Source organism: Pinus tabuliformis, chromosome J (assembly GCF_031772625.1).
Source record: "Pinus tabuliformis cultivar Carrire ecotype Pingquan chromosome J, CPIR1, whole genome shotgun sequence".
Classification (NCBI taxonomy): domain Eukaryota; kingdom Viridiplantae; phylum Streptophyta; class Pinopsida; order Pinales; family Pinaceae; genus Pinus; species Pinus tabuliformis.
Genome location: NC_142295.1, coordinates 272,236,473 through 272,262,265, shown reverse-complemented (window position 1 = coordinate 272,262,265; position 25,793 = coordinate 272,236,473).

Sequence of the window (25,793 nt, the reverse complement as noted above, 5' to 3'; positions counted from 1 at the left end):
AACATCCAACCTTCGCTTTTTCCTCAACGACATTATCTTCATCTAGAAACCTCTCGAACCCTCTCAACCTTCTACCTAGTTGCTCCAGTTGTCCTGTGAGCCATTAAGATATTTTCTCATCCTTGATTGAGTTGTCCCATGCGTAATATCAGTCGTTCAAAATATCATTCCTGCCAAGCAGCTCCACTCTGCCATTTCTCTTCCTCTTGCAAAATATCTCCATCCTTCTACCTACCACAACATCCTAAGTTGACTCCATCCTCTGTAAAATCATAATTTCTAATGCTCCCTTTTCTAGTGCCTCCCATCCTCAGGCGCCATTATCATCGTGTTATGAAACATCCACCTACACTACGCCCTGCTTCCTGTACCTGCCCCGTACTGCACTCTACTCAACTTCCCACACTCTTCATCCCTACTGTGTAGTCTTGTACTAACAAATTTTAACAAAAATGTTTTAGGGTCCAACAATAGATAAGACAAGGTCCTACTTACTTTGCCCTCTTCCCCATCCCAAATCACGTCAACGTCCCCATTCCCCTTGATGCTAAAACTTCTCAAACATATTCATCTGAACTTAATAGTATCTTTCATAACTATTTACATATTGATGCATTTAAATGGTTGTTATGCACTGATATAATATACTTTTAATAAAACACACTAGTGCTTATCATTGTAGTAAAATCATTTGTGTTCCCAAATAAAATAAGAAATAATAGTATACTATATTGTTACGTCCTCGTAATTGGAATTATTAAAGTTTTTCAAGACTTTAAAATGTGTAAGGACATATACACACGTGCTCTATAGTAAATAATGCACACTAATGCATAATCATATAAAACACATCGATACTTTGAAAATATATTATGCACACTCATACATTATAATTATGTTATATGCACCAGTGCTTTTGATGGATATGATATGCATGAGTGCTTTCAATGTATATAATACACATTAATGCATATAAAATATGTGCAAGGGTGTCTTACTATTTTAAACTTGGTGAATAAATAAATAAAATTAAAAATTAATGTACATATTATTTTCACAAATGCTTTTGATGTAGATGATATGCTCTAGTGCTTTCAGTGTATATAATACACACTAATGCATATAAATTATGTGCAAACAAGTGTCTCATACTATTTTAATCTTGGAAAATAAATAAATAAAATTTAATGTACATATACATATACATATTTATAGCATCCAATCATCTAAAAATTTTACTTATAATGAACATCCATTTGCAATTAAATATTTTACCCAATCTTGTAACATTAGAAAACTATGCTAAGTTGTGTTTTCAATGTAGTGGGGGTAAATCGACACCACCAAGAAAGATGCCTAGCAATTTGTTTAAACATTATGCCATCATAGGCATGTAAGTGAGTTCTAGCTTCATGACCTCAATCTTGATGGATTATTCCATTTTCTATTTAGCACTAACCCTAATTTGACCATTTTAGGTGTCTTTCTCGATGTTGTCAATTTACTTATCCCTAATCAATTTTGTTTTTAAGCATCAATGTGGTTAAGAATTTTCTAGAAATTGAAGTTTCATATATATTTTCTCTTTATCTAAGTGTTAGGTCACCACGTAAACTTCCACTACAATTCCCCCAATGTTAGAGGCTATCCATCAATCAACACAAGGACATTATGGTTACAGCCCCAAAAAAACCCTACTACTTGTTGTCATAATCTATTCACTTTGTCATGACACCTTCATTGATTTTTTTGGATGTACAATAAACGCAAATGATATTTTGTATGGTGTGGCTAATATGATATTGTACTCTTTCATGAGTTGTATTAACAAATTTGAAAATACATGGAAAAATGTCATTAATTTTCTCTCTTAGAAGGATCTATGGGTTCATTTTGATTTTAGGACATGGCATTTGAAACAATGGTTAACACAACTATGAAGGCCAAATGAATATGTGACAATGACCTTCACAACATTGAAAATCTAGATTTTCCCTTTGGTCTTTACTAATACCTTAGTCACTCAATCAACACATCTCAAACAAATTCTAAGTGTAGCTGATATATTTACTATTTTAATCTCAAGTATGTAAAAGATTAAATAACAATCTTATTAATGCAATTACAAACCCTTTGCCAATCATGCAATGGATAACAATCATTGGCACCCTGAAGGATTTAAAGCACGGTCTATTGATGTAATTACTAGACTCTTTGTATTTAATTTACATATTGTCAAAGTGATTTGAACATTTTCTTGTCTTTCCATGAAGATATCAAGAAATCATAAGTCTTACTCAATGATAAGAGAATGAGGTCATAAAAAGTAGCCATGGACAGGACCAAGGATGACATTTTTGGTCACAAGTGAATAACTCATGATATCATTAGCTCCTACTTATGTGATGATGCCACAACATAGATGTTGGCGTGTGGGATTCTCAAAGACCCGATATTTTCTACACAGTGGTGAACAAAGACCCACTTAGCATTGGTGCTTTCGGAAATACCCACGAAGTGAGTGAAGTCTCACTTAAGATGCTAATGGGCGACTATCAGAACCAGGTTTTCGTAGTCTAACAGGATTTCCTTATGACTCATGATGCACAAATTTTAACTGACACATACTTCACTTTTTATCCATTATCGTGCACTGCTCATAGTGTTAAGCCCCTCGGCTCATCAAACAGCGCAAGAATCTGGGACAAGAATGCACAGTGGATGACATCAAGTGGCACGTTTATTCATTGAGGGTTAAATCGACACTGGACTTAGATTAATCCACTGCATACAATAGTCTTGTACTGCATAATTATTATAAACATTCATATTAGTAAACATTGGTACAAACATTCAAACCATCATAAAACATAAAAGAAACTGATGCATATAAACAATGAATAAAATTCAGACAAATGAAAAAAATATATGGAGCAACTCATCCATCCACTAGGTTATATTAGCATTAATAAAAGGGGCGTTGTTCCCAGAGTTACATTCATCATACAAATAGGCTCATCAGCTTTCCAAATAGACACCATAAACTCACAGAAACAGACCATAAACCCGACTCGTTGGAGTCAAAATCATATAAAAGTAAGCATAACTAATTACAATGATGTTTCCCAGTATCTATGGAATCAAACATATGCCTAATACCCAATGCAGACAAACATAGACATCAAATAAGCTAACACAAACTCCATGGCTCTATTCTCTCCTTCGTTTTCTTGTCCAGCATTCAACGTTCAATAGCCAGCGTCCAACATCCAACTCACACTCTATCCTTAGTGGCCCTTCTTATCTTCATTTAGAAACCTATCAAACCCTCTTGGCCTTATGCCTAATTTCTCCAATTGTCCTGCAAGCCATTAAGATATTTTTTCATCCCTACTTGAGTTGTCCCATGCATAATACTAGCTATTCAAAATATCCTTCCCGCCAAAAGGCTCCACTCTGCCCTTTCACTTCCTCCAAAAAAATATTTCCATCCTTCTACCTGCCACGACATCCTCGGTTGGTTCCCTCCTCTGTAAAATCTTAAATGCTAATATTCCCTTTGCTTGCGCCTCCAATCCTTAGACATCGCAATCATCCTCATGCATGACGTCCACCTGCGCCAGGCTCGTACTGCGTTCTACTCAACCTTTAGGGCTCTTCACACCTACTGAGCGGTCTTATACTTACAAAAGTTATCAAAAAATTTATGGGATCCAACAGGCCCCCAACACAAAAATGTGGCTCATCTCAATCCATTGAGTCTTCCTTCTATCCACATGGATCCACAACCCCTACTGTTACTGAAGTTGTGTTCTCTCTTCTGGTACAGTGACTGTGTGAGCAAATAGAGAACTCGATTTCCTTAGAGCTCTTCAAACAAATGAGGAGGGTCTAGCCATGCTCCCCTTCCCCATAATGGTGCTCTCAGAAGGAGAAACATGGCCACCACTGTTTCTCTAGGTCCAAGTCCCATGCTTGTCCTCGGAATTTATCTCCTTCCTGCAGTTGTACCTCCTATTTTATTTGGCAAGTAATGGAAATATTCTAATACGCCTATCTTCTCCAAGTTTCTTTGAGGGTTAATAGGGGGGTGATTCATCCTTTTTCAACAAACCATCTAATTTCCTCAAAGAAATTCCAACCCCTTTTACCTATTGAACCAAGGATTCTCCCAGATTTCAAGTAATAGTTAGGGGTGAGGTTCCCATGTCCTGCCATCATGCACAAGGACAAAATATCATCCTACTGCTACAACTCCTAGAGTGGGAAATATTCTGACACTGCTATGCCATATAGACTCGTAAATCATTCCTTCAAGAAGGGTTAGGTTGGACCTACTGGTGAGACTGTAGTGTGACGTGAGAACCATATTTATGAGCAGCAAGGACCTTCTGTCATCTAGGCCACTTGATCCAACTTAACCAACCTCTTTGGCCTATACCTCTCATTCCCACTCCTCTCACGCGGGCTTCTTTGACACAACCTTCTTTTCTACAGTCATGTTCGCTTGTTGGTAGTAAAGCCTGTGACGATTCCTTCTGCTATTTCTTTAACTTTTCTTCTTCTTCCTTTCATTCCCTTTACACTTCTCCATAAGTACCTTTTCTCATCGTGCCCCTCTTGTGCAATACTCTCTTCCTAACTTCCAAACAATCCTTATTCCTTTTGTTCTCTTATTAACCTCTAACTCCCTCTTAAACATTTCTTTGTTCTCGATAGGGCCCTTGGGTGGTATTTTATAACATTTCTGACTTCCTGCTTCAACATCATACCTGCTTGTGATCTTGACCTTGCTATCATGGTTTTTTTATCTGAATCAATTTGAATTTTCATTGACATACTTCATAATATTCCTTATATCAACTTGATGTGATGGTTCAAACGTGCTACCTATCTCGCCTCAGTCAATCTCAGTTGATTTTTAATTTCTTCACCTTAATATTACCCCCTTTTGACCCCTCATCTTGATAATCCATGGTTCTCTTGACAACTCATGAGCTTCCTTTTGCCACAGAGAAGGATTCGACAATCCACTCAGTCGCTTTCTTTTATTTAATCAAAGATTTCCATGGATGGAGTGATCAAAATGGTGCAATTTTTATCACGCGGTCCTATCCTTCGCTTAAATCTCTTCACCTTCACATGTCAAGATATGTCAACCCTGGTGTTCCTGGTATGCAGAATAGGGACCCTTGTCTCTCACCATAAACTCTTCACATTATTATTCCTTGGACATATGGCCCTCAACATAGTTTGTTGTCTATTTTTTACCATACCCGTGGATTGACTTGACTCCAACTCAACCTCTTTCTTTCTAGCATGTTGAATCGGTTTGTGCCTCTCCTTCGTAACAACTCCAAACATCAACCTAATAATTACTACTCCTATTCAATATGAACTTATTTACATCAAAATTTACATATATACATACAAAATGACACTCCCACCCATTACCACTTGGTTAACTAGCTCGCTTCTTGGAAGGTGGTGCAATTGTGGATTGTTCCCACCTTATCGTGATGCATTGTTGTTCTTGTAGCCTCAAAATCTTTCCCACCATCTCAATTGTGTCATCATCCCAATAATCCCCAATTTTTTTCATCTTGGGACTTTCTTCCATCCCAATGTTCACGTTCTGGGTATTGATCGACTGTGCATACTTTGTGAACTGCAATGGTGGTCCTTCTATCACATTCTCACCTTATTCTTCCGGTATTCGAATATTATGGGGATCATCATCATCCTCTCCCTGCCCTACTACATTGTAGCACTCTAAGAATTCTTGAACCCACTGCGAGTGTTGATGTGCGAAACACGACGGCCCACTCTTGATCAATGTTTTTCATTAGTAGTGAATATCTTTCGTCATAACACCTTCAACGCTTCATCCAAAATTGGATCTTCTGCTTCAAACCTAAATGTAGTCCTAAAATTTTGTGCCATTTCATCCCAATCCCATGTTCTTCTATGCACTTCCAACTCAATGTACCAATTAGTTGGAATGATTCCTAAGGTGTGTATAAATCGATGTACCCATTCTTTTCGTTGTACTCGTCCCATGGTCCATGCTGCAACGCATCTCTTTAGGTGAGTCTTGGTGCATTCCATCCCTAGATATTTCTCTCCAGGGACCCCAAAGTTGGTCCTGAATATATCCTTCATAAGTTATTTACACTATTTCCATCCCGTGATGTGTTACTTACGCGCGTACCACCATCTGGCTAGGGTGGCATGCAATGTAACATCCAATGTGGGAATCCTCTCCTAGTTCAGTATCTAATCCTCATACTCCTGAAAAAAAAAATCTACTTCCGACAAACCATCGAAGCGAGGTGGATTATGCACCTTTATCACTATCCAGTTCACCATCCCCAAAACATGTGTGCATCTCCGGGTACTGACTTCATGCAACTAATTTTTCCAATTCTCCAAGACTTCTTCTAAATCTTAGGTGTAAGATCCAATGCTACACCATCTTAGTACTCCCTCAGCTATAGGATTTACATAGTCATCTCGTCAAGTTATGACATTGTATATGTTGTCCAATTCCTCTTGACTCAGCTCTCATTTAACTAGCTTGACATACTAATCTCCTTCACGCAGATCCAATGGTTTTATCACTCAGATATCTCTACCTTCAAAAATCATCTCTATTTTCTTTAGATTAATGATTACCTGGTTGTTAAAATCCCATTCAATCCTCAAAAGAGTTGTATAAGGATTAGTATCATCCACGATATTGATCACCTCAAAATCAACGGTGCTTGACACCCATCGATGTCCACTAGTACTCCTAACAAGCATCTGATGGGAAAAATCCGATGTTGGTTGGCCAACTTGAGTTGAATTGGAGACCACGTCAGTTTCAACTTCCCCATCATCTCCCATGTGCTTTTTGGTAGAATATTTACATCTGACCCCAAGTCTAATATTATGTTATCCATATCATAATCATCGATCTGTGCACCAAATCGAAATTATTTACTAGTTCTCTTCCTGCAAGCTACTTGGTTCTCGACCCGCGGTAAAGTTCATGCAGTAGTTTTGTCAGATTCGCTGGCAAATTGTTCCACCATCTTCCTAAAATTTTCTAAGACTTGGGGGTCCTTTACCAGCTCTAAAAAACTTTACAACAATCTTTGAACTGGATCTACTAATGTCCTCTTCTCCCCACCTACAATGTCGTCAAATATATCTGACATCTCCACTTCATGCATACCTCGGTCCTATCCCATTCTGTCACAACCATTTCTCACAAGGCTTCCTTATACGTAGTCCTTTCTCATACAAGGTTGAACTTTGGAGGGGTTCCAGGTGCCCTCCTTACCCATTTGTGGTGGTGGTGTCTAGGGCTTCGCAACATCTGCTCCTCTCTTGACACCTCCCCGTGTTACTGCGCCTACTTGTTGTTGGGTCCTTCGAGTTTCGATGGCTATCATTTGTACGTTGGGTCCCTTCTTATCCTACCAGCTAGCGATCAATTGGGAGCAACTCTCCATCGTATGATCTAAATATTTGGAATAGATAAAAGTGCAACAAGGATTAGTGCAATCCCATGCCAAATGCACTTGCTTCCCATAGTCATAACATACTATGGTTCTTTTTCCTTGGCCAAATCCTCCTCTTCCTCAACTTAGTCCTCTAGTCGCCATTCTTCATCCCCATTCTTAATAATTGTACTTTCCACCTTATTTATATTTGAGTTGGTTGAATCTAGTCGACACGACCTCCATCCCTTTGGGTTCTTGCACCCGAAACAAGTTAAATGTGTGCTCGTGCAACAACTCTAGTGCAAGGAAGTGATGGATATCATGTTCTACTGATTTGAAGAAGTCGTGAAACAGAGTACGGGTCATTGATTTGTACTTTTACATCATCAGAAAATTGGATAGTATATGGCCCCATACCCTGCAGATCTCACACCACATTCCCCTGCTTTGCGCAAGCATGTTCGTTGCACTAGTCACCATATAGTCGGTCAACAAGTCGCATTCATTCCTATAGTGACCTTCCATTTGATAGATGGTGCACCAAACTTCCTCTAGCCTTTCCTTCCCTTTAGTTAAGTCTTTCAACTGAAAATTCAATGCAGCCAATTGTTACTACAATTGTGCCATGCCATTGACCTCTCCCCCTACTAGTGAGGCTTCTAATTTCAGTTCAAGTTCTAAAGCCTTCAATTGTGTTCCTATGCATTGTTGCGTCAAGGGTATCCTAATATGTGACAACAGTCTTGGAATAAACCATTATTTATCTTGCACATTTGAAATCTCGAAGGCCAACCTATCCTTCAAAACTTTAAATTGTTGATCAAAATCCCATACTGACTCACCTAGACTCTGCTTAATTTCATTTAGTTTCGTAATACACTGGGACTTTAGCTTTGGCTTCGGAAACTCCCTCCCATTACCACTTGGTTAAATCATTGGCACCATGAAGGATTTAAAGAACGGTGTAATGATGTAATTACCAGAATCTTTGTATTTAGTTTACATATTATCAAAGTGATTTGAACATTTTCTTTTCTTTCCACGAAGATATCAAGAAATCATAAATCTTACTCAATGATAAGAGAATGAGGTAATAAAAGGTAGCCATGGATAGGAAAAAGGATGAGAGCTTTGGTCACAAGTGCATAACTCATGTTATCATTAACTCCTAATTATCTGATAATGCCACAACATAGATGTTGGTGTGTGGGATTCTCACAGACTCAAGATTTTCTACATAGTGGCGAACAAAGACTCGCTTAGCATCGGTGCTTTCAAAAACACCCCTGAAGTGAGAGAAGTCTCACTTAATATGCTAATGGGTGACTGTCAGAACCAGGTTTTCGTAGTCTAACAAGCCTATCTGATGACTCATGATGCACAAATTTTAACTCACTCATACTTCACTTTTTATCCATTACCGTGCACCGCTTAAAGTGTTAAGCCCCTCGGCTCATTAGACAACACAAGAATCTAAGACAACCATGCACGATGGATGACATCAAGTGGTAAATTTATTAATTGAGGGTTAAATCGACACCGAACTCAAATTAATCCACTGCATACAATAGTCTTGTACCACATAATTATTATAAACATTCATAATACTAAACATTGGTACAAACTTGCAAACCATCATAAATCATACAAGAAATCGATGCATATAAACAACGTATAACATTCAGACAAATGCACGAAGATATGGAGCAACTCATCCATCCACTAGGTTATATTAGCATTAATAAAAGTGGCATTGTTCCCAAAGTTACATTCATCATACCAACGAGCCCATAGGCTTTCGAAATAGACACCATAAACTGACAGAAACAGACCATAAACCCAACTAATAGGAGCCAAAATCAGATAAAAGTAAGCATAATTAATTACAATGATGTTTCCAAATAGCTATGGAATCAAACATATGCATAATACCCAAAGAAAATAGAGATAGACATCAAATAACCTGACACAAACTCCATGGCTCTATTCTCTCCTTTGTTTTCATGTCTAACATTCAACGTTGAGTAGCCAACATCCAACATCCAACTCATGCTCTATCCTTAACGGCCCTCACTATCTTCATCTAGAAACCTCTCGAACCCTCTTGGCCTTATTCCTGATTGCTCCAATTGTCCTGCAGGCCATTAAGATATTTTCTCATCCCTACTTGAGTTGTCCCATGCATAATACCGACTGTTCAAAATATGCTTCCCACCAAAAGGCTACACTCTACCCTTTCACTTCCTCCTATAATATCTCCATCCTTCTACCTGCCACGACATCCTCAGTTGGTTCCATCCTCTGCAAAATCCTAACTGCTAATATTCCCTCTGCTTGCGCCTCCAATTCTTTGACATCACTATCATCCTCATGCACGACGTCCACCTGCGCCATGCCTTGCTTCATGCGCCATCCTCATACTGCGTTCTACTCAACCTTCAGTGCTCTTCACACCTACTGCGCGGTTTTATACTTACAAAAGTTAACAAAAAGATTATGGGATCCAATAGGCCTCCAACACAAAAATATGGCTTATCTCAAGCCATTTAGTCTTCCTTCTATCCACATGGATCCAAGACCCCGACTGTTACTGAATTTGTGTTCTCTCTTCTGCTATAGTGACTTCGTGAGTAAATAGAGAACACGATTTCCTTAGAGCTCTTCAAACAAATGAGGAGGGGTTAGCCATGCTGCCTTTCCCCATAATGGTGCTCTCAAAAAAAAAAAATTGGCCACCACTGTTGCTCTAGCTCCAAGTCCCATGCTTGTCCTTGGAATTTATCTCCTTAATGCAGTTGTACCTCTTATTTTCCTTGGTGGGTACTAGCATGATTCTAATACACATGTCTTCTCCAAGTTTCTTTGAGGGTTACTAGGGGGGTGCTTCATCATTTTCCAACCAACCATCTTATTTCCTCAAAGCAATTCCAGCCCCTTTTACCTATCGAACCAAGGATTCTTCCAAATTTCAAGAAATAGTTAGGGGTGAGGTTCCCCTATCCTGCCATCATGCACGGGGAAAAATATCAACCTACTGCTACAACTCCTAGAGTGGGAAATATTATCACACCGCTCTACCATATACTCGCAAATCCTTCCTTCAAGAAGGGTTAGGTTGGACATACTGGTGAGACTGTAGTGTGACGTGAGAACCATATTTATGAGCAGTGACGACCCTCTGTTATCTAGGCCACCTGATCCAACTTAACCAGCCTCTTTTGCATATACCTCCCATTCCCACTCCTTTCATGCAGGATTCTTTGACACAACCTTCTTTTCCATAGTCATGTCCGCTTGTTGGTAGTAAAGCCTGGGGTGGTTCCTTCTACCATTTATTTAACTTTTCTTCTTCTTCCTTTCATTCCCTTTATGCATCTCCATAAGTACCCTTTCTCATCATGCCCCTCTTGCGTAGAACTGTCTTCCTCACTTCCACACAATCCTTATACCTTTTGTTCTCTTATTAAACTCTAACTCCCTCTTAAACACTTCTTTGTTCTCCATAGGGCTCTTGGGTGGTATTTTATAACATTTCCAACTTCTCACTTCTTCATCATACATGCTTGTGATCTTGACCTTGCTATCATGGTTTTTTTATCTGAATCACTTTGAATTTGCATCGACCTACTTCATAATATTCCTTAGATCAACTTGATGTGATGGTTCACACGTGCTACCTGTCTCGCCTCAGTCGGTCTCAGCTGATTTTTACTTTCTTCACCTTAATATTACCCCATTTTTACCCCTCATCTTGATAATCCATGGTTCTCTTGACAACTCATGAGCTTCCTTTTGCCATAGAGAAGGATTCGACAATCCACTCAGTCGCTTTCTTTCATTTAATCAAAGATTTGCATGGATGGAGTGAACACAATGGTGCAATTTTTATCGCGTGGTCCTATCCTTCACTTAAATCTCTTGACCTTCACATGTCAGGATATGTCATCCCTGGTGTTCTTGGTCTCAGGAATAGGGACCCTTGTCTCTTACCATAAACTCTTCACATTATTATTCGTTGGACGTATGGCCCTCAACATAGTGTGTTTTCTATTTTTTACCATACCCGTGGACTGAATTGACTCCAACTCAGCCTCTTTCTTTCTAGCACGCTGAATTAGTTTATGCCTCTTTCGTAAAAACCCCAAACATCAACCTAATTATTACTACTCCTATTCAATCTAAACTCTTTTACATCAAAATTTACATATATACATACAGAATGACACTCCCTCCCATTACCATTTGGTTAACTAGCTCGCTTCATGGAAGGTGGTGCAATTATGGATCGTTCCCACCTTATCGTGATGCATTGTTGTTCCTGTAGCCTCCACATAGTTCCCACCTTCTCGACTATGTCATCATCCCAATAATCCCCAATTATTTTCATCTTGGGACTTTCTTCCATCCCAATGTTCACATTCCGGGTATTGATCGACTATGCATACTCCATCAACTGCAATAGTGGTCCTTCTATTGCATGCTCACCTTATTCTTCTGGTATTTGAATATTATGGGGATCATCATTATCCTCTCCCTGCCCTGCTACATTGTAGCACTAAAAGAATTCTTGCACCCACTGTGAGTGTTGATGTGCGAAACACAATGGCCCACTCTTGATCAATCTTTTTTCATTAGCAGTGAATATCCTTTGTCATAACACCTTCAACGCTTCATCCAAAACTGGATCTTCTGCTTCAAACCTAAATGTAGTCCTAAAATTTTGTGCCATTTCATCCCAAACCCATGTTCTTCTACACACTTCCAACTCAATGTACAAGTTATTTGAAATGATTCCCAAGGTGTGCATAAATTGATGTACCCATTCTTTTCGTGTTACTTGTCCCATGGTCCATGTTGCAACGCATCTCTTTAGGTGAGTACTGGGGCATTCCATCCCTGGATATTTCTCTCCAAGGACCCCTAAGTTGGTCCTCAATCTATCCTTCATAAGTTGTTTACATTGTTCCCATCTCGTGATGTATTACTTATGCGCATCCCACGATTTGGCTAGGGTGGCATGCAATGCAACATCCAATGTGGGAATCCTCTCACAGTTCGGTATCTAATCCTCATAATCCCGAAAAAACAATATCTACTTCCGACAACCTATCGAAGCAAGGTGAATTATGCACCTTTGTCACTATTTTCGCACCATCCTCTTAACATGTGCACATCTCCGAGTACTGACTTCATGCAACTAATTTTTCCAATTCTCCAAGGCTTCTTCTAAATCTAAGGTGTAAGATCCAATGCTGCACCATCTTAGTTCAGCTATAGGATTTACATACTCATCTCGTCAAGTTATTACAATGTATATCTTGTCCAATTCCTCTTGACTCGGCTCTCATTTAACCAGCTTGACACACTAATCTCCTTCACGTAGATCCAATGGTTTAATCACTCAGATATATCTACCTTCAAATATCATCTATATTTTCTTTAGATTAATAATTAACTGGTTTTTAAAATCCCATTCGATCCTCAAAAGAGTTGGATAGGGATTAGTATCATCCACGATCTCGACTACTTCAAAATCAATGGTGCTTGACGCCCATCGATGTCCACTAGTACTCCTAACAAGCATCTGATGGGAAAAATCCGATGTTGGTTGGCCAACTTGACTTGAATTTGAGACCACGTCAGCTTTGACTTCCCCATCATCTCCCATGTGCTTTTTGGTAGAATATTTACATCTGATCCCAAGTCTAATATTATGTTATCCATATCATAATCATCGATCTGTGCACGGAATCGAAATTATTTACTAGTTCTCTTCCTGCAAGCTACTTGGTTCTCGATCCACAGTGAAGCTCATGCAGTAGTTTCTTCAGATTCACTGGCAAATTGTTCCACCATCTTCCTAAAATTTTCTAAGACCTGGGGGTCCTTTACCAACTCTAAACAACTTTGCAGCAATCTTTGAACTGGATCTACTATTGTCCTCTTCTCCCTACCTATAGTGCCATTAAATATCTCTAACATCTCCACTTCATGCATAACCTCGGCCCTATCCCATTCTGTGACAATAATTTCTCACAAGGCTTCATTTACATAGTATTTTCTCATACAGGGTTGAACTTCAGAGGCGTTCAAGGTGCCCTCCTTACCCATTTGTGGTGGTGGTGTCCAAGGCTTCGCAACATCTGCTCCAATCTTGACACCTACACTTTTACTACACCTACTCATTGTTGGGTCCTTTGAAGTTCGATGACTATCATTTGTATGTTGGGTCCCTTCTTATCTTACCGGTTAGAGATCAATTGGGAGCAGCTCTCCTTCGTATGATCTAAATATTTGGAATAGATAAAAGTGCACAAGGATTAGTGCAGTCCCATGCCAAATGCACTTGTTTCCCATAGTCAACATATTATGGTGCTTTTTCCTTGGCCAAATCCTCCTCTTCCTCAACCTGGTCCTTTAGTCGCCATTCTTCATCCCCATCCTTTCTAATTGTACTTTCCGCCTTGGTTATATCTGGGTTGTGTTATCGGGAAAACTAGTTTCCATTTAGAGTTGCTAGTCCCACTAAGACAGTTAGCTATCTTAGAAACAAACAAACTAAAGTTACTTGTGTTTTCCTTTATGAGAGATAGATGAGAGAGAAGCAGAGAGTACCAACCTCAGTCTTTCGCTAGTCTCCTTGCTTGTTTCCTCTCTCCCTTGATAGAGCTTTTGCCACTCCTTCCTCACTTTTCCCACTTCAAAGAACACCTGTAGAGTCAAAGCAACAAAATACCATCAAAGCATAGATATCTATAACCATAAACAATGTAGGATCAAATGTACATTAACCATATAAATGCATATACAAATACAAGATTCAGAGATATACAAGCATATGGAGGAAAACTCAAATAGCTTTATTGATAGAAGTAGTAGAAGAAGGATTACAACCAACCTGTTTGATCCAGCATCATCCTCCCAACATGAAAGCCCTCTTCAACTCATACAAAGCAAGATCACCCAACAATGTCTTCAAAGAGAAACAAACAACACTTCCTTGCAAATTACAAAATTCCAGCCTTTGGATCTCTATGATGAGGGATCCATATATAGATGTTTGCAGGAGAGTAAGTCAGCTTCTGAGATTTTGATTAGTGTCATTTCACTGATAGTTCTTGGTTCCACTTGGAGATTTCATGATCTCTTACTCATCCCTGGGCGAATTCAGAGAGGCAAGTGTCAAATGAGCAGTTTCTAGAAGATTCTTTGAGTTTCCACCTAGAAAACTGCTTCTGTCATTTGTCTGCTCTCACTCATCGCACCCTATAGAAGGGCTTTCCAGTATGCATCGCATCGCCCGTGCGTAATAGGTGAGATGCATCACACCCTTAGCATGGAGCAGTCTGTATGATCTAGTTTTGACTAGTTCTGAGTAGTTTTTCAGGGAGAACTTCTAAGAAATGATGTAATCAACTGACCTTGTTCCCTTAGGATATGAAACAACACTTTTAGGGGTTTAGAAGCCCTTTGTTTATGGACATATTTGATTCGGGTTGTGTTATATCTCCAAATCTCACTCTTATGGTTTGTGATGCTGTACTCATGGCCTAGGGCAACCCCTCCTTCCAGACCTGGTCCTAAAATTTAAAAAACAGTGTTTTATCCCTTATACGCAACATTTCCTTGAGTTAAATGCATGTATACGTGGGTCTGTGTATACCCAACTCGCATATATGTATTAAAACACTTAAAAATATATAATATTCCTTATTTTCGGGCGGAGATCACGGGTTTTACCTGCTGATCACCTGTTAGTGCCTGTGGCCCAACTGTTCCCAACCAACTCCCAACTAAAAAACTACTTTGGGAGAGGTATAAAAAGACCTCAAAGGGAAGGCCTAAAGGAGGAGAGAAGAGAGAGAAAGGTTATTATGCTGAGATTTTTCCCCTGACCAGGTCTGAAGTCCCTTGTGCCTTCTGCACTTCCCCATTTGTACAGGAAACCCTTGTTTCCTTGTGTGCGTTGATGTTCATCCATTACTTGTGACATCATGGAGAGAGTCATGGAAGGAGTTTGTTAAAGGCTCGAGGCTAGAATGGATCCGGAAGGAAGCTTTGCTTGGAGCCTGCTGAAGGTGACTCAGGTGAAAATATTCCTTTTTCATGTACTTTATTTGTCTATAATAAAAGAAACACATGTCTTGGTTCCCGAAATGAATCTTCTTTATGTTAATGATATTCATGTTTAGAATTCATATGTAGATGGTTGTTTGGATTTCATAACTAACTACCTTTATTTATAACATGAAGATGGTTTCTTTATAAGGTTTTGTCCATATACTGTTGTGTTCTTTGGAATTGGTTGTTTTGCAGGACAAAAGAGAAGAAGGGAACTCCAAGAAGGGTTTGGACCCTAAGGGCCTTCTCGAACGTAGGACCTAAGGTACGTACCCTTTACAACAGAATTTGCTTATAATAGCATAATGGTTGTGTGAATGCATGTTTATTTGAATAGATAACTTTCAGTCTGCTAGGGTTTCAACCCAAAAATCCCTAGGGGAACATTTCCCTCCAACATGACATATAAGACAGTCTTATAGACATATAAGACTGTCAATGATGCTGAAAGATGCAACGGATCACTGATATCAAAGACTGATCCCAAAAGGTACCAACTGAACATGATGGAATAGGATGGTACTACACTGCAAACTCAGGTGCCAGCATATAGAATGTCGCCATGACTGACTGCAACATATAAAGTGGAGTGGTATCAACTAGCAGCAACAGGAGGAACTGTCAAGTGAACCAATGAATGCTGATACAACCTGAGGTCTTCCCCGACCGCCGTGGTACATTTCTACATCATGGGAATAAATGATCTGAAGTCGACCATGTGAGATGCATCACACCCTTAGCATGGAGCAGTCTGTATGGTCCCGTTTTGACCAGTTCTGAGTAGTTTTTCAGGGAGAACTTCTGGGAAATGATGTAATCAACTGACCTTGTTCCCTTAGGATATGAAACAACACTTTTAGGGGTTTAGAAGCCCTTTTTTTATGGACATATGTGATTGGGGTTGCAGTGCCCAAATATGTCTATAACAGTTTCCCCCTAAAGCATGAGGATGTAAATCTTATGATGTTAGGTGAAATGCTTTATAATGAGGATCTGAGGTTTTTCAAACTAGAAGGTGATCTATAATAAGATAAAATACAATACATTATCTTCATAATATTTTCATGACTTAGCTGAGGTGAGCATTCCCATGCTCAGCTTTATAAATTCATTTTCATGTACATAAGACAAACAATCGTCTGTGTGGCAGACTAATGATTCTGGTAGAGCCATCATCCCTTAGCTTGGATGATTATCTGTGTAGAAATGATATACATTTGATGTCTTTATTTTCCTAAATATATCGCAACCCGGATGGATGAAACTAGATCTGGGGTCTTCAAACTCATTCAATCTTCGCCCGAAGTACAAGTCGATCCATGGAAGAAGATGTTTTGATGTCGAACATGGAAAGACATCGCCTGATTACCAGCCAATGATGTAAGTTGTTAACAGGCACGAGAGGAATCACCGATAATGATAATGACCCTCAAGGTACTACAGTACAATTCACGTGGTGTGAATACATGAGATGATGTCGAGCACCACGCAAAATCTTTTGGTCGAAGGCCATTGATGTAAACCTATCGCCGGAAGTGAGAAACTTGCCATTGAGGCATGCAAGCTTCAAAGTACTAAAAGGGTTGTTCCTAAGTCAACTTCTTGGATAATGAGCTGATGTCGACAAGAAGTGACCCATCATAGGAGGGCCTTAATGAATCCCACATCTACGACATGGAACGGAGCAAATGATTTTGTGGAGGTGAAAATGATCTGATGATACAAGTTTCAGGGTGGCGGCCATGAAAAATGGAGAGTGAAGGTATTGTAGCAGATGAGGTGTTAGCTAGGTTGGTGAATTCTCTTAGCGACTTCTCTTGAACATATCGGTGACACTGAAATGGATCGGTAGCGTTAACCCCAAAATGGATGGTATGATGGACCAATGGTGATATGACCGGTGAACGGAATAACCCAACCCAACTCAATCATGGTGACGAAGTGAAAGTGTCAAGTTCAAGAGCGACCTGCTACCAATGAAGTTATTCAATTTTTCTTCCCTTTTTCCCCAGTCATTGTTGACCAGTACCTATTTATTTTTTTCAAGCTTGAGGAGGATAACATATGCTTGTTCTATAATTTGCCCTTCAGGCAAACCTGTCGCTATGTTTTAATGAGCCTAGCGGCAGTGAAACTCACTCTTGTCTGCATGGACAAGTTTGTCGCTATTGTTTTAATGAGTTTAATGACCAAGATAACTCGGTACTTTTCAATTTTAGAGAGTCTAAAAAGAGACGTAAAGGCAACTCCAGTAGTCTTTTTTCGTAATGTAATCCCTTAAGTCTAAAAAAGTGTAAAATAATACGAAAGGGATGACTTTTCAATAGTTTCAACGAGCCGAACAAGACAAGCGCTCGATCTTTTTGTGTAATGATCCCTCAGGTCAAAAAAAATTGAAATCTAGAGGAGGGATGGCACTTCCAATCACTTTAATGAGCTAGAGAGGCCAATTGCTTGGCAATCTTTTCATATTTTACGACTCAGATGAAAAGAGCTTAAAGTAGACTCGTTTTTTGAGGAACGAGTGATATTTTTGGATAGCAACTAGTTCCAGGTAAGGTTTGGAACTTTTCAATCACGGCAGTGTAAAGAAGGTGGCTAATAGAATCACTTGTCGCGGTTGTTCCTCAAAAGGGGTAAACAATCAAATGGAGGCGTATGCTCAACTAAAAAAGGTGGAGGTGATGGTAAGAACACGACCAAGGTTCAAAAGCTGATAATTATGCGATCGCAATGGTTATTTACAAAAGGTGGGTTCATTTTTAAATGAGCTTGAACTTTGGGCAAACATGTGCTCATTGCTAGGTTTATTTTTTTAACAAGCTTGAACTTCGCATAAAACTGCTCGTGGCTAGGTTTATTTTTTAACGAGCTTGAACTTTGCGTAAAACTACTCGTTCAAGTCGTACAATAAGGATGTTTCATCGATAGGTTCATTTTTTAGGGAGCTTGCCCCATTCGAAACTTTGCTCCTGAGCCTTTCATTATGCAAGCTAGGAACGACCAACCTATGAGTTTAAAGGGTTAATAGCCTACAAACTAAGAAAATAAATGGTCACTTTTCACTTGCATGCAAAAAGGTTTGCATGCCCCCAGGTATAAAGTAGAGTTTCCAGGTCACCATATGGAAGTTCTTGCATTAGCGAGATTGTTCCATCCGCGTAGCAGACAAAACACTTCCTTGGCGATGTCCATCGAAATGGAAATAGGTGACTTTTGTCAGTGCCAATCACATAACCTTTGATGGGGGAATCCTTTTCTAGTCTACTTCCATTTTCCTAAAAGGACAGGGGAGTCAAACTAGTCATATTCCTACGCGGAAACCTACCTTATATCTGGGGTCTTTTTGTCGAAGCAGATCAGGGTGCATGCCTCCTAGGTTTCAGTCACAATCACCGAATCACTCGCACTCATCAGGTGGATAGACTGGAAATTGATGAGACATTCCTTGTGCAAAAAGACTAGTTAGGGATGGCATTTGACTAATAGTTGTGTTTGAACCAGGGAACGAAAGCTGGTCTATGAGCTAGACCACTCTGCCTTCATGTGGAAAACACATCACTCGAAAGAGTGAGGAAACAATAGCTCCCATGCTATAAATGTAGTCACGTCCAAGGAGTAGATTGTAATCTAGAGGCCCTTGGACTACCATCACATTTAGATGAACAATTTTCCTTCTCAAAGTTATAGGCAAATTTGGAAGGATCCCTAATAGTCGACTGGTTACTTTGTTGAAGCCTGTCAGATTTCCAATCTCAAGCAGAAGCGATTCCAAGCAGTTGAGGAAAGGATACTCATAGAAGCCCCTTCATCTATGATAGTACCAACCATGATCATTCTGTAAGCTTGTACTATGATTCGGAATGGTACATTAGATGGTAGGCGGGGTCTCCATAGTAGATTCCAATCGAAGGAAATGACTAGATTGCTTGGAGGTGGGGCCGAATAAACGGTCGAATAAATCTCTGACGAACTTCCTTCCTGCAGTAAAGGAATGGGTAGATTGCCCCCATGTTCATCGGAGTCTATGTTAACGAAAATAATTTGAACTGTGTCATTCTCATTCTCTTTGGTGACAGTATCATCTGAAGGTGGACCTTCTGAAGACAAGATTGGGTCGACTGTCATCTCGACCTATTGAATTTGGTCCAGTGTGGACTCAGAGGGTCTATCTTCAATGATAGGTGCTTCGACCGACAACAACGGTGTGTCAGTCGGATTTTCAACTAGCGATGGACTCGGTAAGAGTTTCTTGTATCCAGGAGGAAGTTGCTATAGTGAAGCAAGACGGTTATCCAAGACTCTTTTAGCTTCGTCTAAGAAAGGACAACGATGGAGGACATCATCACCTTCACATAGTCTACAAGGAAATTTAGATCTTCCTTTCTTTCCATTGGCTTCGTTTTCACTAGTTGATGGTGTGCTCTCAACATGATCGTCAGAGGTTGAAGACACCGGATTGTGCAAGTGGGGAGACCAGTGCCTCACGATCCATGGGATACAGGGACAATCTTGATGATAGTGGTCCCCCTTGCAAATGACACATGGAGATTTAGGTTTGGAAGGTGTAGTGTGTGGATTTTCACCAAACGATGCACGGTTTCCCCCTTCTGTCGTTGGATTCTTCTTCTTATTCTCCTTCCCTTTCTTCTTCTTCTCAATTACTTGGTTTTTAGCATTACCAGCTTCACCAAGTGAAGAGGAAGAAGGAGAGGAAGAAACAAACGAAGTAGAAGGCAGGGGAGAAATTTCAGTATCATCTGGTTGCTGATTTGATTGCTGAGGAATTACGATGTTTTGAACGACAGAGGTCGAGAAAATCCATACTGGCAGGTCAATTGTGAGTCCTGGAAGCGACAATGTGGCCATGTGTAGAGCACCAACATCCCCCCAAGAGGAGAAGGGACTAGGATTTCCCCCAAGGGGAAATCCTTGATTGGTAGAGTCCATTTTCTCAACCCAAAGACCAATGAGGGAACAATGATGTTATTCCGATTAGAATAAATTTTATGACGCTTTGACACAACTTGCTTTTTCAATTTTTAAGAGTCAAGAAAAAGCTAAAGATGACTTTAGTCACCTTCGATTTTTAATGAGCCTGAAGTGACAAGTGCTCAGATGGACCTTTTATCTTAAGGAGTCTAAAAAGGAATGAAAGTGACTTCTCTAGAAATATACACAGAGGGATTACCAAACCAATCACAAAACTGCAGAATACTTTTTATGTACGACAGTGAATCTACTAGAATGTTGTGTTTAGTGCATTGCGATCGATAGGGCGGTAGACACGGCTTCCTAAGGATAAAGGATATAGCCTATTGTGGTCTCCCAATATATACTCGATGGTACGTGGGAGCACAAGTCCGTACTGGCACTTTTCGTCTCAAAGAGGAGGAATCACCCAACCTACGATGAAAGCGATAGTTATTAGGCTTTACAACGTCGGAATACCTCTCTAGCCTAGACTTCTAGATGTTGTGCATTAGGTTCCAAAGCGTTTTTATGTTCATTGAGCTTTATTTTACAGTTGATCTTTCTTAAGAAGTTTTCCTTTAAGGTTCACCACGTGATGTAGATATACAATTCCTAAATGTGCAATCTAAGATGATAAACAATCGTTTACTTTCTTTTTGCAATGAAAATCCTAGCTACTAAGGAAAGAGAGATGAAATTCTTTCAACATAGAGTAGAGAGCACACACTAGATGCACTTTTCCTAAATAATTTTCAGCATGCAGTCTAAATGCAAATGCACATGCATGTATTGTTTTTCAGTTTCCTTAATGTGAGAATGACAAAAAGAAAACTAAGTATAGATTTGAATTATTTTCTTTCAAAGTGACAGTACTAACAATTTTCTCTTCAAAAAATGAAAGGAAGGCTAAGATGACACTTTGCGATTTCGAATTTAAAATTGCTTTCGACACTTGAAATACTATTAATTCAAATCAAATACAATGGAAAAAGTGTAATCAACTATCTAAAAGAGGAATGCTTTAGGACACTCTTTTTCTTGACTAAAAACGACACTTGTGACACTTTCAAATCAAAAGATGATAGTTCGATTAAGCTACTATTTGCCAAGGAGGACTATAAATGATGAAAAATACATAAAAAAACATTCAGAATTCCTTCTGATGGAGGCTGAACAATGCAAAGGAAGATGGTTTCAACAGTGATATACTGATCATAGACAACAAAACTACTGAATAAAGCTGAAGACAATGAAGAAAAAACCAAAATCTGGAGGCAGAAACAGTCTCGTTCAATCATCGCACCTGTAACATAGGGAAACAGGGATGCATCTCACCTACAACACACAGGAGGTGTGATGCATCCAGGTTGCCAAGAAGAGACAGTGCGATGGACTAGGTACGAGACTGAGCTTGGTTTTTACTCACAGTTTGCAGCTAAGTTTAGGGATTTACGCTGAGCTAATGATTGTCCGTAAACACAAAGTATAGGGGCTGATCTAGTGAGGTTATTTGAGCTACCACCAGGGCACTTAGGATGTTTGCAAGCTAGATGTTCATTTCATAAACCAACCTGGAGATTGACTGAAGCAACATTGATCTACTTTGCAGTTGCATAGAAAAAGTAGTTCGAAGGCTAGTTGGCTTAACTTTAGGCTTCGTCTGTGGTTTATAAAGCAAACAACAGTAACAAAACAAACAAACTATTCACTCCCCAGTGGAGTTTCCATTTTGTTATCGGGAAAACTAGTGTCCATTCAGAGCTGCTAGTCCCACTAAGACAGGTAGCTATCTTAGAAACAAACAAACTAAAGTTACTTGTGTTTTCCTTTATGAGAGATAGATGAGAGAGAAGCAGAGAGTACCAACCTCAGTCTTTCGCTAGTCTTTCCTCTCTCCCTTGATAGAGATTTCTCCACTCCTTCCTCACTTGTCCCACTTCAAAGAACACCTGTAGAGTCAAAGCAACAAAATACCATCAAATCATAGAGATCTATAGCCATAAACAATGTAGGATCAGATGTACATTAACCATATAAATGCATATACAAATACAAGATTTAGAGATATACAAGCATATGGAGGAAAACTCAAATAGCTTTATTGATAGAAATAGTAGAAGAGAGGATTACAACTAGGCTGTCTGATCCAACATCATCCTCCCAGCATGAAAACCCTCTTCATCTCATACAAAGTAAGATCACCCAACAATGTCTTCAAAGAGAAACCAACAACACTTAATTGCAAATTACAAAATTCCAGCCTTTGGATCTCTAGGATGAGGGATCCATATATAGATGTTTGCAAGAGAGTGAGTCAGCTTCTAGGATTTTGATTAGTGTCATTTCACTGATAGTTCTTGGTTCCACTTGGAGATTTCATGATCTCTTGCTCATCCCTGGGTGAATTCAGAGAGGCAAGTGTCATATGAGCAGTTTCTAGAAGATTCTTTGAGTTTCCACCTAGAAAACTACTTCTGCCATTTGTCTGCTCTCAGTCATTGCACCCTACATAAGGGTTTTCTAGTATGCATCGCACCCCCCGTGTGTAACAGGTGAGATGCATCGCACCCTCAGCATGGAGCAGTCTGTATGGTCCAGTTTTGACCAGTTCTAAGTAGTTTTTCAGGGAGAACTTCTGGGAAATGATGTAATCAGCTAACCTTGTTCCCTTAGGGTATGAAACAACACTTTTAGGGGTTTAGAAGCCCTTGGTTTATGGACATATTTGATTGGGGTTACAGTGACCAAATATGTCTATAACAGGTTGGTTGAATCTAGTCGACACAACCTCCATCCCTTTGGGTTCCTGCACCTGGAACAAGTTAAACATGTGCTCGTGCACCAACTCTAGTGCATGGAAGTGATGGATATCATGTTCTACTTATTTGAATAAGTCGTGAAACAGAGTACGGGTCATATATTCGTACTTTTACATCATCAGAAAATTGGATAGTATATGGCCCCATACCCTGCAGATCTCACACCACATTCCCCTGCCTTGCACAGGCATGTTTGTTGCACAAGTCACCATATAGTCGGTCAACAATTCACATTCATTCCTATAGTGACCTTCTATTCAATAGATGGTGCACCAAACTTCCTCCAGCCTTTCCTTCCCTTTAGTTAAGTCTTGCAACTATAAATTCAATGCAGCCAATTGTTACTACAATTGTGCCATGCCATTGACCTCTCCCCCTGCTAGTGAGGCTTCTAATTTCAGCACAAGTTCTAAAGCCTTTGATTTTGTTCCTACCCGCTGTTGTGTCAAGGGTATCCTAATACGTGACAAAAGTCTTGAAAAAAACCATTATTTATGTTGCACGTTCGAAATATCAAACACCAATCTATCCTTCAAAACTTTAAATTGTTGATCAAAATCCCATACTAACTCACCTAGACTCTGCTTAATTTCCTTTAGTTTCGTAATACACTAGGACTTTATCTTTGGCTTCGGAAACTCCCTGATCAATTCATGCTTGATATCCATTAGGTTCATGCTATGTCCAGCTGGAGTTGCACTTATGAACTTCATATACCATATTAAGCACAATCCTTAAAAGTGGCTTCTAGCTATGCAATATCTGTGGCCTCATCCTAGACCTATTTGGTTGTCCAGACAGCCTCACACATGAACAAATTTTGCTCTAGGTCTTTGGTCCCAGCATTGGGAAACATGGGAATCCGTAAACATATGCCCGCCATTGTGTTATGCACAGTACTTCCCCATGAAGTACTCTCACCTGCAATTGTTGAATTGCTAGAAAATTGTGTGCCCGACTGCGCACAACTCAGAGTTTGAGCACCTTGTGTTGGCCCTCCAGTAGCCTGACCAATTCCACTACTACTAATATTTCCTCCTCCTTGACTACATTTACCCTTTACACTAGTCATATCAGTGTGTTGGGTACTTACCTCCTGATTTGTGGATTTGCACACGGTCATGGGCTCAACATCAATCGTGGTTTGATCGTATTGTTCCGTGCGTGAAGCTTTTGTACTGCATGGTCTCAGTCGTTCTCTCTCTCCTTCCTCTATTCATGGCATGCCGAACTGTGTCCCTTCATAGCTATAGTCACTAACACTACTCCTTGTCCTACAATGGCCTCTCTTATTCCCTCCCTCTAGGCTCCTTCTTTCGGCAGGCGTCAACCCTTACCAGCCTCCTCCTGCATCACCCCATCGGTAACTCCTCCCACTCCTCAAAGTGTCATCCTCGTAACTCTCTTGCTCCATCCTTCTCCTTTTCAAGCACAGTTACAGGCCCTCTCTCATCCTCCACCACAATCCTTCTTCTTCTTCTCTTTTTCTACTCCTCAGACCAGCTCATGGGTCTCCCCTACTTCCCCTTCTACATGGGCTATCTAGCTACTCATATTATCAGATGTCATAGGCATAACACCATGGCTGTACAAAAATATATTTATCAACAACGATATCAATCTTATGAACATGCCTCTTGGTCCCTTCAAAAACTTCGACTCCATTATAGACTTGTAATGTCACTTCTACTGCAAACTCAATGATATATCCTTCCAATATATTTTCAAACCAAAAATAAGCATCACAAGATGTCTTATTTCTTACCACTTGGATTTGACGCACTTCCTCCGACGTCCACTTCCTCGGCCCATTGTGCCGATACGTCAAGTTATTATCATTTAACCACTGGATCCACTTTGTCAGAATTCTTGGGAAATCTGCAAAAAAAACTTCATGAAAATCAATGTACATGTACTTTTTCAACCATTTCTTTGTGCTCTACTCTCTATCTTTGATTTCCTTTGTTACAAACTCACGCTATTTTTGTTTAAGCCATCTGGTAATCTCCTTTTGGGTAGGATTCCACGACTTCCACATTCCTATAAGACAACCCCGTCACACAAGCTTCCTTGTCCCAACAATGGAACCATTTTTTGGTGTGCAAGATTCTGGCAGACCTGGGATTCGCTTTGCAATGGCCAACAAAGACCCACTTAGTATCGACCCTTTCGGAAACAACCACGAAGTGAGTGAGGTCTCACGAGAGATGCTAATGGTTGACTGTCAGAACTAGGTTTCCATAGTCTGACAAGACTATCTTATGACTCACAACGGACAACTTCTAACTAACACATACTTCACTTTCTACCCATTACCGAGCAATGTGTTGAATGTTGAGACAAGCATGCATGGTGGATGAAAATATGTGGCAGGTTTCATCATTGAGGG